We start from the raw sequence: 19,616 nt of genomic DNA on the forward strand, positions 1-19,616 counted from the left end.
ATGTGAGTGGCTTAAAGATGAACTGATAGACAACTTGAAGAAAATCAAAGGTGATAAGAAAGGAACTTTCAAATTTGGCAACCTGCTTGTGTGCTTAATGTTGTACATTACTAAGGAAGTACCCGGTATTGGTAGGAAAGATTTTGGTTTTGATATACCAGTAGGAAAACAACTGTTAGACATACTGAACAACATGGGAGATGATAGGGAGATAAATATAAATGAATATATTCAAACCTTGAAAGCAAGAATGAAGACAAGAATAAGGCTATCTCAAGCAATTGTTGATAAGTATCAAAAGGAGATATGTTTTGTGATCAAGAAAGATGAAATATGGATGGAGACAGTTATCCCTAGGACTGTTTGGGTTACAAAGATGGGATATGAGGTAGATGACAACATAGTTGAAACCTATGCAAAAGCCCTCTTAGAAACCTCTAAGGAACCGACAGAGAAAGTATTTGGCAATGCTGAAACAATTGAAAGTGGCATTCAATCTCAGTAAAGAGTTAAGAAAATTGAGCAGATAGTTAGGAGAGGTTCAAGGCAGGCAAAAGCAATCAAGGAAGATGTTTTGAATAAAACTAGTATTAAGGATAGTGAATTGGAAGGACTACAATTGAAAACACATCTTTCACCGGTTGCTACTTCCTCAGACAGTGAGATACCCGTTGAGTTCAAAGGGTAGAAAGGAAAAGAAAACCCTCACGGGTATCCTCACCTACACCTAGAAGGACAAGACAAAAGAAATAGGCAGTTAGGCCTTCGGCTAAGAAACTAACACCAAAGAAAAGAAAAGAAAGACAGGTTATTCCACCATTTGACAAACTTCCAAATGAAATAACCGAGGAAGGGAAATTTAAAAACATCAGTGAGTTATATAACACACTATCAAATGATGAAAAGGAGAGCATAGAAAATAGTGTAATCTTACACTTAGACATCTATAAGAAATTTTTGATGGAAATTGTGGATGAGATACCAAATGATTTATACAAAAGATTAGAAGCTAGAAGGGTAGCCATTGTGGAATTGGACAAAAAGATAAAAATAGAGAAGCTACTTGCAGTTCACCCAGCGAACTCTACACAAGAAATTAATGAGCTGATCAGTGAAGCAAACTGGACAGTATTTTCAGCTGGTCACCAACATGTTGCACTAATGGCAGGTAGAGTAAATGAAATAACAAAAGAGACTGCAAATCAGTGGGACATATTTTTTGTTGAAAAAGAGAAACAAGAAGAGCTAAGAAGACCAAAGACTATCAAATTCTACCAAAAGGATAAGGGGAAAGGTAAGGTAGGTGGACCTCCAAGCCTAAAAATAATAGATAATTTACCCCCACCAACCTCTGATACTCCACTAGTACAAACTATTGACACATAATCGGCAACAAAGAGTATGGATACTCCATATGAGGATACAAATCCCGACTCTAAGGTGTTGTACACAATGAACATTGACACATAGGAAGTCAATATTGTGGTAGATAAAGAATCAAATGATAAGAGGGATGTGGCAATAGAGTCACCGACATGAACTATTGTAGCTGAAAACATTGGAATTAGGGCAGAACAACAAATTGAAGCACCAAATGATCCCCTAGTTACAGGAAAGGTAGATACCATAGGTACACACATTAATGTATCTACTGAGTCACCGGCAGTAGACAGTACAGAGGTAGACTAAGAAAAATCGGTAGTGAACACTACAGTGAAATCTTCAGAGACACAAACAGAGACACCATTAGGAGAGAACAAAGAGAAACCATCAGAGCAATAGGCTCTTACTGAGGAAAACATTTAAAAATAGGTAGAGCAACAAGTTTCACAGGTACATACTCAGATAGTACCACCGGCTACATCTGACAAGCCCAAACCTCTGGTAGTAGAAACGGAAACACAAACTGACCCTCTGGAGAAAGACGAAAGAAAAGCTATCACAACCACCGATGGTTTACAGATTGTGAAATCAGTTGGACAGTCATCCGGTACATCTATGACTAAATTCAGGCCAACCAATGTAACAAAGGTACTCTGTAGAGCCCCTCCCCAATCAAGCTCTAGCTAACTCAGTTGACCATGGTTGACCTTACTAATAAATGCTATAATTCAATAGGATGGGCTATGTTAGACGGATAGATTGGTGAGAAAAGTAATTGAACCAGGTTATAGGATCATTTCACCTTGAGGTGTACATTTTGATGTGTAATAGATATATAACTTTATATGATTCTAGAATAAGATAACTTTGAGATGGTGTATGTCATTATTGGATTTGCAGGACTTTACTATGATGATAGAAATAGGATGCATGTCTTATGTATGGATCAAAATTATGAGGATTATGATAATCGCTTATGTGGATTTATTTGAATATAAGATATATCGATTTGTTTAAATGTAAATTGTATGCAGAGTGTTTGATGTGTATTCTTATTCAGGTGTTTAATATTATATGAGGTTATTTGGAATTACTAATGTGTAATTGAGGTGCGCAGGAAAATTATTCATGTGACCATGGAAACATTATGGAGAACCAAATCTAGACCTATGTACGTTCGTAAAGCCAGGGGTTGTCTATTTGGAGAGACAACACCCTGTATGTATCGTATTTTATTTGTAATAGTAAATGATGCATGTGTTAAATGTTATTTATTGATTTATTTTAATCCAACAAGAGACAATTTCCATGTGTAATTTTGTAATGTATTTTATTGTGTCACTTGACACATGTGTTGATTTATGTCTTGAATTTTGACTTGTCTCTTGAAGGGAGTTGTTCAACTATAGCTTTTTCAAAACATTCGAATGTGGTTCTAAATTTTCCTCGGGTAGAGACTCTTTTGAGTGGTCAACATAGATTGGACCCGAAATTTAACTTCAGATGGGTTTATAAGGGGTCAAATGGACTCCTAGGGGTAGTTTAAAGGTGTTTCCTAAAGCCCATAAGGTATACCTATGAGTTAGGAGTGTTTTTAGGCATGTGTCTACTCCCTTGTGACTGTTTAGTCATCCCCAAAAGTGGGTTTTCTAAGATGTGCGAAAATTCAAAATTAGAAGGTGCCATCTAGGTTAGATAACCTTCCCTTTTCTTGAGAGATCCTTTTTGATCTTTTTCTTACTTTTTCCTTTTTCAGTTTTAGAAACCTATGAGAACTCTCACTGAGGTCTTCTTAGGCAAGAATGAGAGATTTTGTGGGTAATCACCCACTCTCCATTTTTGGAGACTATGCATTTTTGAAAAGTTGGTTTTTGGATTCAAAATTTGGCTAAGTGTGGAAGGAAGATTTGTGGATATGGGCTGCTCATCCTCAAACTAGTTCTAGCATACCTTTGGGTAGATTGAAGTTTGGTTCATTTCTTTTCTTTTTGCGTTTCATGTCTATGTTGGAAAGTTTGGGTTGTATGTGAAAGTGATTCTGTTGTATTTTCTTTTGTGAAAACTATTTTTATGCAATCTATCTTTTATTTGCTTGTATGCATTTTCTGTGTTTTGGGAGTAACCAAGGCCTTCTACTCTTGGGAGAGTAGGATGGTTTTGTGGGTGGTAGAAGTTTAACAACCCTCGAGTGAGAGACTCTCTTTATGAGAGCAAACTCAAGGGGTGTATTTGTGACACTTGTTGCATGGCCTGGTTTGTGCATTTGGGGGTCATAAGGGGAGAAAGTATGGCATGAATGCCTTGGGGGGCATAAGGAATGTGGGGTTAATGATCTTATGAAATAACTTTGTTTTCCATGAGGTGGCATTGTGTTCTACCATTCTTGCAGTCTCCTCAGGGTATTTGGTCCACTACCACCCATGTAAAAATCATCACATTTTGTGATGGAGTGTAGCCTTGGTTGGGAAAGTGTTTGCTATATGTTTTTCTCTTGCTTGTTGTGTTTGCATGTCTGTAACCTGTCTAAGGCTTGGTTCTCCAAGCTCGGGGGTGGCTTCTAGTAAGCCTAGGCTAGGAGGTGAGCACTCCATGGTCATAGCCTATGATTTATTTGCAGGTTGTTTGGAAGAAAAGAAAAGGACAAGTAGAAGTTGTTGGATTTATTTGTTTGCAAAAAAAGATTTGGAAATGGATTATTTTATATTTTAAGTTGTAGCAATGTGAAAGAGAAACTATATGTTGTAATTACTTTGAAAAGGAAATGTATCTATTTTATTTAAAGTCCTCATTTAAGAGAAATGAGAGATCCATTTGTAAGGTTGACTATATTGTAATTTAAATATACTTTAAGGATATACATTATTTTTATTAATTATTATTTTGTTGCAAAATGACATATTTATGTTGAAGATTAAGTTATGTATTGTTCTTGAAATAATGTTGATTGTATACATGGTATTTTGAAAATGAAAGTTAAATTTGCATGTTACTTCTAAAAATAAAAGAACAGTTTATTTCCTTATGCATACCTCTACGGTTAAATTTAAATAATATCACATCGATATAGTTGCTGTTTAAATTTATTGAATTCTGTCATTTATTTACAGAAAATAAATCTAAAGTTAAATAGTCCATCTCTGATTTTAGCAATAAGGTATTAAAAAAAAAAAATGTTTTGAATCTGAAAATTTTAACTAAATCTGTTTATAAGATATCCAAGAAATGATCCTGATAAAACAAAAGTAAACAAAAAAACTTTTTGTTTTCAAATATATATACATATATACATATTAAATTGTGCCCTAAAATATCAAATATATAAATATACTTTAAGGTAACTATATATATATATATATACATATCTATATATATATGTATATATATATATAGATATGTATATATATATATATACATAAATATATCTATATATACACATATAATATATGTATATATATATATATATTTATTTTTTTAAAGAAATAAAATAATATAAAATAAAATTGTAAAAAAAAAAAAAATTTAACAAAGAGAAAGAAAGGGCTCGACCCTTGTAGGGCGGCCCCCCTACATAGTGGACGGTGACCCCTAGTGGTGGCCACAGCTGCCACTGTGGGCCGCAACCCACAGTTGGGAGGCTTTGGCCCCCACTGTGGGCGGCGCCCCACAATGACGGCGTAGCTGGGCTGCAGGCTGCGCCTCATAGTGGTAGCCAAGGCTGCCTTTGTGGGACGCGACCCGCAACACGGCTACGGCCATCCCTGCGGGGAGCCCTCCCCCGTGACCTCCACCTCTGCCATGGCAAGGCTGCCGCTGTGAGGTGCGACCCGCAACACGGCTACAGCCGTCCTTGTGGGGAGCCCTCCCTCGTGACCTCCACCTCTGCCATGGCCTCTCCACGTCCGCCTTGGTAAGTTCGCTTTGCCCCCCTGCAACCAAACAAAAGTATGAAACCCTAACCCAGTTAGGGTTAGGGTATTCCAAAATAATAAAAGGGAATAAAAGAAATGGGGTTTGAAAAGGATGTTTTATAATATTTTTATTAGGGTTCATGTGTATTATTTTTATAATAATGTGAATATATATATATATATATATATATATATATATATATATATATATATATATATATATATATATATATATATATATATATATATATAGTTAGAAATATGAATATATAGGCCAAATTGTAGATTAAATATATTTCTCTAAAATTTGAAGTGGAATTATTCTTTAAACTTGAGTTATTATGTAGTTCTATAAGCTAGTTTGGAATTTAATGGAAAATATAATGAATTTTTCTATAACATTATCATATTTGGGTAAATATATTTGAGAAGTTTAATTGATTGAACTTAAAGCAAGAGGTAATGTCTATATTGAATACGAAATATTTAATAGTTGATGTTTGGAAGAAGTAATATATAACAACTTGATTTAAATTATATAATTACATTTTAGAGATCTAAATGGTTTGTATAATTAAATGGAATAATTTAATAGAGTTAATTAAATTATTTATTTAAGAGGATATTGTAGTGGCGTAATATATTTTCTCTAAAATAAAATTAATGGACTAAGTCTTGCGAACCTTGTTAACCCAAGTGGATACTTTTATCAGATAATTTAATTATCATAATGGTGTTTGACACTTTAATTGTATATGCTCAATTAGATGATATTAATACAACGAAATAGTATTAGTGTTGAATTAATAGAAGCCATATTTAGTTAGGAAACTTGATATTTATTAAATAAATGATATTGAACCAAGTAATTATATTAATGTCTATTTATTAGCAATTGAGCTAATTAAGTACTAATAAACGCAATTGAAATGAAAGGGACTTATGAGTGAATTTAATATTACCCTTTTAAAAATTATTTGTTCCACTTGATAATAGGAGCTATTGTATTTGTTATGTTAGTAATTTTCTTAATCCTATCGTCCAGGAGTTTTATCAAGACCTAAGGCTTCTTGTTCTGATTAATAGGAAAAATAGGTTTTAAGGACCCGAAACCTTTAACAAAAGAGTTTAAAAAGGATCATCAAAGAGAATCCAGACCAAGAATGAACAACTAACAAAATGATTGGCAATAAAGCCAGTAAACAGAAAGGACAGTAGAGGAAAGAAACAACAAAATGAAGAAACCAAAGAAAACACTGCACAATTATAAGGCCTTCAGGAGGTCCTTCGCCTTAATCATCAACTGGTCGTAATTGGCCAGAGCAACTTTAAGTTCATCCAAGTCCTTATTTGGCTTCTTCTCCTTCATTTTACCTTTGGTTCTTGTTCTGGGTCCTTGAAAATCTCATGTTCCTTCAGTGTCAGGGTATCCTTCTCCTCCTCCAAATTGCTGATGAGGGTTTTGGTTTTGCCAACAGAGGCCTTCAGAATGTTTAAGCTTTTCTCTGTGATAATTTTAAGCCATTCCTCAATTTTGCCGACTTTATTGACAGTTTCCGCCATTGTTTGATCCATAGCATTGGCATTTGCTTTCCTCTCAATCAGGTCTTTCTCAATTTGCTCGAATCTGCGGTTGAAGGAGTCTCTCATATTTTCAGCTCTAGCAATAGTTTTGGTCAAATCTTCCACATAATCTGCTGTTGACTTCCCTTCGCCAATGCTGATAGTTTCTAGAATCTGGATTCTGCTGATAGTTTCCAGAATCTGGATACTGGTACTGACAATATTAGAATAGCTTGAAGCACTCCAATTAATCTATTTCATTATTATTTTGTCCATTAATGATCTTTGGGGTGCTATTGTATCGATCCTTAAAAATGATTAATTTGACATCCTCTTGGAGGCCTTGTTCTCCCTTCCAAGTAATCATTTCATCTTGATTGACCGCCACATTGGCTGCCTAGTCAGCAGAACCATTAGCTTCACGGTAAATATGAGATATGAAACTTTTCTCAAAAGTGTTAATGAGGTCTCTAGCAGCCTTTATACTATTATTGATAGACCATGAGGGCTTAGAGGTCCCCTTGAGGAATTTAATGATGTTGTTAGAGTCCCCTTCAATCCATAGGTAGGGGCAATTCCATCTTTTAGCAAGGAGAATGCCTTGGAGAGCTGCCATTGCTTCTGCCTTGTGGTTTGTTTGGCTTCCTATTGGAACAACAATCATTTCCTTACATATACATTTATCATCTCTAAGAATAGCTCCACATCCCGCAGGGCCTGGATTACCTTTTGCAACACCATCAAAATTAACTTTGAACCAACAATGAGGGGGAGTTTGCCATCTTGCTTCTAATCTTTTGTTTTGCTTGGGATCAAAACTGTCAGCATTCTTCAAATTCCAAGAACTTAAAATGTGAGATTCCAAAGAGTTGGCAGAAAAGCAGGGGCCCCCAATGATCCCAATGTTCTCCACTATAGCCCATTTTATTTTCTGGAAAATAATTTCCTGAGTAAGAGAACTGTCCCTGAAAATACGATTGTTTCTTTCTTTCCATAACCCCCACAGAATGTGAGGGAGTGAAAGCTGCCACAAAGTTCTCAAAAAGGAGTTAGACCAATGATAATTCCAAGAGTAGAACAAATCACTGATAGTGTTAGGAAACAACCAATCAATGCAAAAACTCTTAAGAAATCTTTCCCAGATAGAAGCAAAATAGGAACAGTGGATGGCCAGATGGTCCACAAACTCTTCCTCCTCAAGCCATAGAGCACATCTATTAGGGAAAGCAAAACCTCTGCCCTTGAGATTATCTAAGGTCAAGATTTTATTTTGAAGAATAGTCCAATAGAAAAAATTGATTTTAGGGATCAGTCCCTTTATCCAAGCTTTAGACCAGAAAGGATTTTCAGAAGGGGTAGGGGAGAGAACACCATACATAGAAGAGACAGTAATATTACCTTTAGGTTCATATTTCCAAATGAGGGAATCTTCCTCTTTTTTCAACCAGACCGATGATAGATGGTTTTTAAGCTTAATAAGGTTTGGGTGAATACTTTCAATGTTGTGCTATTTATTACCTATCCAATACCCTTCAACTAAAGGACCAAATGTTCTAATACAAGAGGAGGCATAAGGGGCCCATTCTGGGATATCAATCAAAGATTTATCAAAAAGCCAGGGATCTTCCCAGAATTTAATTTTCCTACCATTGCATACTTTCCATATAACCCCTTTAGCAATGTTGTCTCTACACTTAGAGGTATGATTCTAGATATGGGACCCATTCAAACTAATGCTAGAATTGACAAAAGAGGAAAGAGAAGAGGACATAAGAGAATACTTACTTCTCCAGATTTTACACCATTCACTATTTGAGTGGAACATTCTCCAAACTTGTTTAGACAAGAGAGCTTCATTTAGGGTCTAGATTCTTCTCAAGCCCAGACCTCCTTTACTTTTTGATCTGCATACCTGATCCCAAGCCATAAGAGACATTCTTTTCTTTTCCTCAACCCCTGACCAGAGAAAATTTATTTGAATTTTCTCAATTGCATCAGCATACTTTACTGGAATTCTAAAAAGGCTAAGGGCATAGATAGGTATGCTTTGAAGAGAAGCTTTTAGAAGTTGAAGCTTTCCAACCTGACTTAAAAGGGCTCCTTTCCATCCAGCTAGCTTTTTATGAAATGTGTCCACTAGAGAGCTCCAAAAAGAATCAGGAGGTGCAATGCCCAATGGGAGGCCAAGATAAGTGGCAGGAAGATCAACAATCCGATATTCCAAAATTTTGTTGATTCTTTGTAAAACTTCGCTTTTGACCCAATTAATAAGCTGACCAGATGCAGAGGCAAACTTACAAAGAGTGTCCTTCAGGGTTCTAGCTTCTAAGATACTTGATTCCCCCATGACAATGGTATAATCCACAAACTGTTGGTGAGAACAGGTATGATCAGCTGAAGAAGGTTGAAGTCCCTTAAAAGATCCTCGCATCACCATGCTTTCCATATACCTACCAAAACATTCAGCCATAATAATGAAGAGGATAGGGTAAATGGGATCCCCTTGCCTCAATCCTCTAGATGCTTGGAAGAAGGGGGATGGTGATCCATTGACAAGAACAACAAAAGAGGCTAAGGTAATAAGCTGACTAAAGAAGTCAACACATTTGGAGGAGAAACCAAAAGCCACAAGAACCTTCAAAAGAAAAGACCAATCAACCCGGTCATCAGGCTTAGAGAGATCAAGCTTAAGGATGAGACCCTGTTTCTTGCCCCTTACAAGAGAATGAATGTTCTCATGGACAGTAATAATGGAGTCAAGAATTTGTCTTCCTAGGACAAAACCATTTTGTTGATGATTAATCAAAGAGGGAAGGACAGTCAGGATTCTGGTAGTAAGAACCTTGGAGATAATCTTATAAAAAGACTTACATAAGCTGATTGGTCTGAACTTGTCCATGGAGTCAGCACCTTGGATTTTGGGAATAAGTGCAATGAAAGTACCATTAATTTCTTTCAGATGTCTTCTAGCCCCAAAAAATTCCTTGACCCCATTGGAAACATCTTTCCCTACAATGTCCCAGAAATCTTGGAAGAAGAACATGGGGAAGCCATCTGGATCGGGAGCTTTATTACCATCAAAAGAAAAAACAACATTTTTTATTTCCAGGTTTAAAGGTATGGAAGAAAGGGAGGCATTCATCTGCTCATCAATGAGGCACGAAATATTACGAAGAAAGGAAGATTGAGCATTAGCATCCAACCTGTGATCCCTCCTTAGAAGATCCGAGAAGTACCTTTTGGCCTCATTCCTTATCTCTTCCTCCTCAACCAGCTCCCCATTGTCCACTGCCAATTTAGTAATCATGTTTGCCGCTTTATGTTTGATAGTCGACATATGAAAGAATCTTATATTCCTATCTCCTTCCTTTAGCCAAGTGCATCTTGATCTCTATTTCCAAAAAGTTTCCTCTTTAGCAATGATTTCATGGTATTTTTTAAGGGTCTCGTTTTCTTCAGCAATAGACATAGTAGAGAAACCATCCTTCTGAATTTGGACCTGTATTTTCTTGAGGTCATCCTGGACATTACCTTTGGCCTCAAAAATGTTCCCGAAGCTAGATTTATTCTAGAGTCTTATATTGTCCTTAACACTTTTGAGTTTCTTAACAACTCTGTACATAGCAGTGCCCTCAACTTGGATATTCCACCAATTTTGAATATTACAAGTAATATTAGGGTGATGAATCCACATTTTTTCAAATCTAAAAGGAAAATGTCTTCTTTTGTTAATAGGATCAGCAAAGAGAGTGATGGGAAAATGATCAGAACCAACCCGGATGTGAGCGGACAGGGAGTAGAAATAATGTCTGAACCAGTCATCAGAAATAAGAGCCCTATCAAGGCAAACTTGGATAAGATCATTGCTAGTTCTCCTATTAGTCCATGTGTATTTGCATCCTTGTATCTCCACATCGTTGAGAGCCTGAGTATTTATGAAATCCATAAGGGCCAACCTACTTTCAAACTGAGAGGGGCTTCCACCAAATTTTTCCTCCTCTCTCAAAGGAGTATTAAAGTCTCCAATGACCAACCAACTAAGATTCTTGAAGCTGTCCCTAGTTTCTATAAGTTTTTTCCAAAAGGAGTTTCTAGCTTTCAAGGTGTTGGGTGCATATATGTTGGTGAGGACCCATGATGTTCCATCTTTTAAATTTTCAAATCTAATGCAAGAGAAAAAAATTTCTTGAATAAGAACATGTCCTTTGACACTATTGACATTCCACATAGTAGCTATACCTCCTGAAGCACCTTCCGAGCTTCCACCATTGATACTCCCATTTTTAAAAAACTTTAGAGTTTCAACTTTTTATCTACTCATTTTGGTCTCTTGAATTAGAAAAACATCAGGTTTACTATCCCTTATCATATTCCTAATAATATCATGTTTATGAGGATTATTAAGTCCCTTAATATTCCAAGAGATAATCTTCATAGTTACTTACCGATTCCTAACTCCTTAAGAGTCTTCTGAGTCCCATCTGCAATGTTCTTACTAGCTTCCTTGTCTCTGACTTTGTGGTTAGAAGGTCGACATGGGGAAGAGGAAATGTACCCAACATCAACTTGAGCAATTTTGCTGGATTTCCTTAGTTGAGAAGCCGAGGGAGTGGATCCTTTCTTGTTCCTATATTTTGGTATTTTCTAGTCAGCTTCTTTCTCAAGAACCGCTTCAGGATTACTGAGGAGTCTAGATATTTCATCTTCATTGGTCCATCTAGGGATTATGGAATCATGTGATGCACTATTTACTATTTCTAAATTTTGATCTAAATCTAAAAGGTTCATACCCAGTATAGCACATTTTTGAGCTTCTTGCATTTCAATATTGTTCATAAGCAGGGAAGAGTCAGTCTTTTCTTCTTGGGAGCTAGTGATCTCCCCTTCCTCAGGTTGTTCCTCTTTATTTTGCATTTATTTACTAGCAAAAGTATCAGTAGTTACCACTTCGGCTGTATCTTTTGAAGATACAGTATGTTCTTTCAATTCCTCTATTTGGATCTTCTGTCACGAGGTTGTTAACTTTTGTTGAATCATTCCTCAATACTTCCTGTACTGGAAGGTTGGAGATGAAAGTTGAGGGGACCACTTCCTTATTTTCCCCCAAGGGTTCAAAATAGTTGTTGTCAACAAAGTCAACTTCCTTATTTTCTGAGTTTTTAACTTGCCAAACCTTTTTTTTTTGGAACCTTTTTACTTTCACCCAAGGGTTTAGTCTACTTGAGCTCTCCTTTAGGCTTGGTAGGACAAGATTTTTCCCAGTGACCTACTTTCTTGCAATGGAAGCAGGCAAAGGGGATAGATTCATATTCTATTTGTTGTTTCCATGTCCCCAACTTTGAAACTATATCTATCTGTTTCGGCATATCTGCATCATGAGCTATCCCTACACAAAACCTAGCATGAGTGAGTCTCCTTTTAGATGTTGTGACTGGGTCTATCCAAAGGAGTTCACCAAAGGAACTTGCTATTCCTGAGATGATACTTTCTGCCCAATATTCAAGAGGCAGGCCTGGTAACTTTACCCAAACTGGAACTTGTGCCAAAAGAGAGTCATCCATATTTAGATTCGAATGCCATTTCCAAAGGACCAAGGCTTTCCTTCCTACCATCCAAGGACTACCACAAAGTATCCTTAATTTATCTTCTTCACACGAGAAAGTAAAAGAAAGGAGGCCTTTAGGCAATGCTGAGATTTCAACGTTACCATTCAGAGCCCATTTCTGTTTGATGTAAACCCTAACAACTTTGATGTTTGGATGGGAACCAATAAATTTGCCTACCAGGGAGTTCGACATGCTATTTATATTGTGATCTAAAACCAAATCAGGGATAGAGATAGCAAACTTTCCACCAGTTGGATTAGAAATATTCTTGACAGGAGGTAAAGAGGATTTACCAAATGGTTTTGTTCCAAAAAGGGATGACCATTTTCTAGATTCTCTTCCGTTCTCCAAGGGCTCATCACGTGGGCTAGACCCCCCACTGGACCCCTCCCCCGAAAACCTAGAACCAACTTTCTTCTTTGGCAGAGTACCACCAGTCTGCGGAATGTCAACAGCCTTCGGAATATCTGGAGGCTTGTCCTTCTCTCCCATAGGACTAGCAACTTCGTTCTGGCCACTCCCACCATTGGAACCAGAGTTCCCACCTTTCAGAGAATTTGAATTTTGAGTTCTCCCATTGCCGCTTCATGTTCCTCCCAGCTCCATTTTAGTAACTTTCTTGATGATTTAGAAAGAATGTTATTAGGGTTGTTACTGGTCTTTTCTCAACTAACCTAAGGCTTCTTGTTAAACTTTATTACATCGCTCACTTTAGTAACTCATTTTAAGATCAATTAAGAATTCGTTTGGAACAACTTGATAAGTTTTCACAACTATTTAAGCAATGGTTGCATGTAATTTAGTGTTAAAAAAAAAAAATTGTTGTTTGTGTTTTTGCCCAAAAGTTTGGGCATGACATACTCTTAGATTCAATAAAGAAAATAATAGAGTGTAATGCACAGGTGTATAAGGCTATAGATGACACTTTACCAATTTTGAAGATGATAGCTCCAAAATGTATTATAGAGAATAAAGATTCTTTGAGCCAATTAGACACATTGTCTAAGTATATTACCGGCAATCTAATAACACTGGATCAAATAAATGAAGACACCTTCGAAGAGAAAATGAACAAGGAAAAGGAAAAATTCTTTGAGGAAACAGTTAAGAATAATAAGGAACAAATGGAAACCTTATTAGCGGTATTAGGAAAAACAATCTTGGACTTCAAGAAACTGTACAGAGATACCCGCAAAACTGACATTTTGACAGAGGGCATAGATTTAGAGATCAACAAAGCACAAAAAGAAATCAACAATATTGCTGACAACTTAATCGGAACATCAGATTCATTTTTGGTAGTTGAAAAGGAAATTACAGTTCTTGAGGAGAAAATTGAAAAATTAGAAAAAGATAAAGAAAGAATAAAATATAAGGCAAAGGATTTAAAGTGCAAATTGGGCCCTAAACTGGATAACCTCATCTCTTTGAGAAAAGAGATTTTTGAGGCTTTGGTTCCAGGAATTAAGACACCGGAAGAGAAAATGCACATACTCACTCATACAATTCAGAGAACAGAAGAAGCAATAAAGGACAGTGAAAGGTTCATCGACAGTCAAAATTTTGCATTGGCAGACATCTATGAGATTGTAACCCACCAATTACAAGGATCTAGGCAGGAATCACACTCCATTGACATTGAATGACAACCTTAAACTAGATAACCTCATCTCTTTGAGAAAATAGATTTTTGAGGCTCTAGTTCCAGGAATTAAGACACCGGAAGAGAAAATGCACATACTCACTGGTACAATTCAGAGAATAGAAGAAGCAATAAAGGACAATGAAAGGTTCATCGATAGTCAAAATTTTGCATTGGCGGACATCTATCAGATTGTAACCCACCAGTTACAAGGATCTAGGCAGGAATCACACTCCATTGACATTGAATGAAAACCTTTGTCATTGATGCCAAAGGGGGAGTAGTGGAGATGAGAAAAATGATTAGCAGAGACATCATCAGCTTAGCGGGAGCACACAGTTTTGATAGTTTTGGCAAATTCTTTTGGACAACATTTTTGGACACTTTTTGGATTTTTCTCATGAGTGTTGCCATCAATGCCAAAGGGGGAGATTGTTGGAAAATGCACACTCCAATGAGAAATTGTAGGTGATTGAAGGTATTGTCATTGACGGCAACCTTACAATCATATGATACTAGCAGGCACCAACACCAGTAGACTCTACACTAACATATGCTCACCAACACCGAAAAAATTGATTACTAGCACTCTGGCCGACAAGATTTTATTTATTGCAAAACAAAATTAATTGTAATATCATTTTGTAAGCCGACAAGGCAAGTTGTAATATGACTCATATAAGTATGAGTTCATGTAAATCATTTTTAGATGTGGATATGGTTAGATTATTGATGCGAATATTAAGGTAGAGTTTGGTATAAGGTTTCGGAAGTTGCAAAGCTTAAACCAGTACTGGATCTGGCATAGCAGATGCCCTTTTGTAGCAGTACATGACTTTGGATTTTCATTATCCACTTTTGTAAGTTAGTGAGACTTCTCTTTTTGTATGTAAGCAGTGAGCTTTAGGCAATTGGCCTTCTTGCATGTGCAGGCCCCTATTGTAATAGTAATATTCTCTTATTGGCTAGTAAGTGAATATTATGGGTCACAAATCCCACCAAGGTTTTTCCCACCCTGGGTTTCCACGTTAAAAATAATATGTTATGGTGTGTCTTTCATGTTGTGGTTGTTCTCATTTATTGCATTAATTTTGGTTTACCGATACATAGTTTTAGAATGCTTTTCATTTAATAAGTCAAGAAAATCCATTAACCGACAAGATACTGATTCACCTCCCCCCCCCCCCACTCTTAGTATCTTTGGGAATCCTAACAAGATGCAAACCCAAAATGATCCACCAGAGGAAAATGCAAGCAAAATGGATACATCTGATGGAAGCAAAGAGGTAATAAAGATGATTGTACAGACATCAGGCACATCTACAGGTGAATTCAGACCTACAAATGTTACAAAGGTACTTTTGGATTCAATCAAGAAGATAATGGATTGCAATGCATTGGCCTACAAGGAAATTGACAACACTTTACCTATTCTTAAGTTGATTGCACCAAATTGTAACATAGATCATATTAAGGATTCTTTAGGTAAATTGGACACATTGTCCAAATTTATTGTTGATAATGTAACAACTATTGACAAGGTCAATGAGGACACAATTAAGGAGAGAGTTGAAAAAGAGAAAAACTATTTCTTTGAAGACACTATAAAGAAGTGTACAAAACACTTGAATACATTATTACCAGTACTTAACTCTACAATTTTGGAATACAAGGAGCTATATAGGGAAACATGCAAACCTCACCTTTTGACAGAGGACATAGATAAGGAGATCAATAAAACACAGAAAGAAATTGATGACATAGCTGATAATATAATTGGTTCATCCAGACATATATCAATTTTTGAGTAGGAAATGGTAGGTTTTGAGGAGAAATTAGAGAAACTTGAGAAAGAGAAGGCAAGGATAAGGTCAAATTCTCGGGAGCTTAAAAATAAACTTGGTCCTAAGCTGGACAAGCTTATCTCTCAGAGAATTGAAATCTCTAAGGCATTAGTTCAAGGAAAGCAATCATCGGAAAAACACATGCATTATCTCACCGGTACAATCCAACATATTGAGGCAACTTTGAATAATAGCAAAAGGTTTATGTAGAGTCTAAATTTAGTTTTGGTAGATATTTTTCAAATTGTAACCAACCGGTTACAGACTTTGAGGTGATATTTTGCACACTCATTTGATTATTTTTGACAAACCTTTGTCATCGTTGTCAAAGGGGGAGTAGTGGAGAGAAAAATTATTATACAAAGGAGATCACTTGCTCAGGGGGAGCACATCTTTTTGGACTTCAGTTTTTGGAAATAGTTTTTGGATTTTTCTCATGAGTGTTGCCATCAATGCCAAAGGGGGAGATTGTTGGCATTCTACACTCTTATGAGAATAGTTGATATTGTCATTGATGGAAACCAACTCGAAATCATTTGGGAACCCACCGGAAGATACCGGCACTGACAATAGACTTCTACATACATTGACATGCACTTCACCGACATCAACAATAATGCATAACGACACTCAGGCCGACATGGAATAAAATTTTATTTTGTAATGTAATTATCTTTTATAAAAGTTGACATGGTACATTGCAATAGACTCATATATGTATGAGATTTTTTAGGTTATTTTTGTGTGTAGACAGATAAGAAGTATAAGGCAATTTTGTATAAGGTGATATAGTTGACAGCAAAGGTTTTTGGTTATTATCTGAGCTTAAACCGATACTGAACCTGGCATATGTGATGTTGTTTTGAGCAATACATTGTATTGGATTTTGATAATCCTTTTTGTAGTCAGTGTGACTCTTTATTGAGCTGTGTGCTCTATGTTGTTGGCCTCCCTGCATATGCAGGCCCCTCATTGTAAGTAGTATTTATTCATTGGCCAGTGAGTAAATATTGTGGGTCACAAATCCCACCGAGGTTTTTCCCACATCGGGTTTCCTCATTAAATATCTTGTGTTATGGTGTGATCTTTATGCTGTCTCTATTATTCTTATTTGTTGCATTAATTCTTATTTACCGATACACTTTTTTGGGATGCAAAGTTTCAAATAAGTTTAAATATTTTGTAAACTGGTTAGACATTGATTCACCACCCCTCTCAATGTCTTTGGGACTGTCATTGATTGTAACATGAGCTCACCTAGGAAATGATGCTCATTGGCCTTTCAACGAACACCAAAGGAAAATAAAAGCTATTTAAACTATATAAAGGTTCCATGGCTCGAGTCCCAAGGGTTATTGAGAAGAACTCAAAGGACTTCAAGTTGGAACCATGTTTGGGCCTCTCAAACCCTTACTTAGGCCGAGAGCTTGCAAAATTGAAAGCTCAAATGAAATTATAAGAACATATACAAAACAACAAACAAATAATGGCAATGCAATCAATCCATTAGGTATGGATTGCTACTCTAACTCTTGAAAAATGCAATGTAAAACCCAAAAATGGTCTCCAATTTGTATTCCAATCTACCCCAGGCATTCAACAAAATGTTTACATGAATTCTCAGGGAATTTATATGCTAGTTTTTTCCTAACTAACTCTCCATCGGTTTCCTAACCAACCCTTTTCTCAAAAATGCAAAAAGTTGCTCAACGTTGCAAAAAGTTGTCAAGCAACTTTGACAACTTTTGCCAAAAAGTGCATTTTTGCCTTACATGTTTTTTTTGTCCTCAAAACCATCTAGGATGACTAAAAACCATTACATTAACATGTTCCAATGCCAAACAAGGATATTCAAGGCATTTTTCATCAAAATGCAAGATTTTGCCATTTTAGGCTTACAAAGCCTTACAAGCCAAAATTGAGCAAATGCATTGTGCATTGTCCTAAGGACATTCAACCTACCAAAGCATTTAAAAAACACATGAGGACCTAAGAGAAGACTCTTATTCACCACTCCAAACCAACCTATGAACAAACACACTAAAATGAAGAAATTGGACTCAAAACTAGGTGCTCCTGCACCACAATATACACAAAAAAATTGAAGAAAAAAAGGTAAAATTTGTAAACTAAATAAAGTGTGGTGGATTGTGTAACTTCAATTTCAACATTTTCTCACCAACTAAATTATAGTGTTTACTTTATAAAAAAATAAATTCAAATAATTTTTAATTTTGTTGTTAAAATTACAAACATAAAATGGACAAAAGAATATGATTTTTTTTAGTTTACATCATTTCAAAATTCAAAAAATATATTTCACTTTCTATTGATTTAACTTAAAAAGTTGAATCAGCATTGACCATTTCCTTTATAAAATTGTGACACAACTTTGTAGTTTTTGACCATTTCCTTTATAAAAGTGTGACACAACTTTGTACTTTTACACCAGACTTGGTCTTTAGCATGAAGAAGGGTAAAGCTCTAGGGCTTGATGGGTTCCCTATAGAATTTTATCTATAATTTTGGAATATAAATAAGTTGGATCTCTTTGAGGTAATTCAAGAGTCTTTGAGGAACAAGCAAATGCTCAAAGCTCTCAATTCTACTTTTCTAGCACTTATTCCATAAAAGGAAGAATCAAATTCTCTTGATTCTTGTAGGCCTAGGTCTTTGAATGTGGTTTATAAAATAATCACAAAGTTGATCATGGAAAGACACAAGCCATGATTGAATAAATTGGTCTCCAAAGAGCAACAAGGTTTTTTGGCTAGAAGACACATTTTGGATGAGATTATAATTGCTGCACAAACTATGCATTCTATGGCTAGCTCTAAGGAGAAGGCTTTGTTTATTAAATTGGATATGGCCAAAGTTTATGATAGAATCAATTATATATTCTTGCATAAAGTGTTCACTGCCTTTGGTTTTGGAATTGAATGGATTAGTTGGGTGATGAGTTGCATCACCTCCACATCTTTTGCGGTTCTTATTAATAGTAAGTCCATTAAGTTATTTGGTGCTACAAGAGGTCTTCGACAAGGTGACCCCCTCTCTCCACACCTTTTCATTTTAATGGATGAAGGATTGGGTATATTTATCAAATTTAGCATTGGACAAGGCATGATTTAAGGTTGAAACTAGGGCCATGATTTGCCTCCTTCTCACCTTCAATTTATGGACGATACCACTTTAATGGGTGTGGCTAAAATCAATGAGGTTGTAAACTACATAAAGACTTGATATTTATTTGAAAGCCTCTAGTCAAAAAATTAATGAAAGGAAATCTTTTAGCTTTCTTTTTAATACATTTTCCCATTTAGGTTAGGATTGCTAGAATTTTGAGATTTCAAATTGGTGCTCTTCCTTTTGTCTATCTCGGAGTTACTTTTTCTATAAGTCACTTACTTGGAGGGCTCTGGAAGGAGTTTTTGGATAAGTTTCAGCATAAGGTTAGTCATTGGACTATTAGATGGATCTTAACTATTGGGAAAGTGACTCTCTTGAAGTCTGAGGTCCAAGCTCTCCCTATTTTCAATTTTTTTGTGCAGACAGCTGTTGGAGGCTTTATCAAGGAATTTGGAGCCCTCTCCAAATAATTCTTATGGACAGGTAATTTATTTCCCTCAAAGTGGAGTTTGGTTAAATGGGATTATGTGTGTAGATCAAA

This window comes from Cryptomeria japonica, chromosome 3 (assembly GCF_030272615.1).
Source record: "Cryptomeria japonica chromosome 3, Sugi_1.0, whole genome shotgun sequence".
Lineage (NCBI taxonomy): Eukaryota > Viridiplantae > Streptophyta > Pinopsida > Cupressales > Cupressaceae > Cryptomeria > Cryptomeria japonica.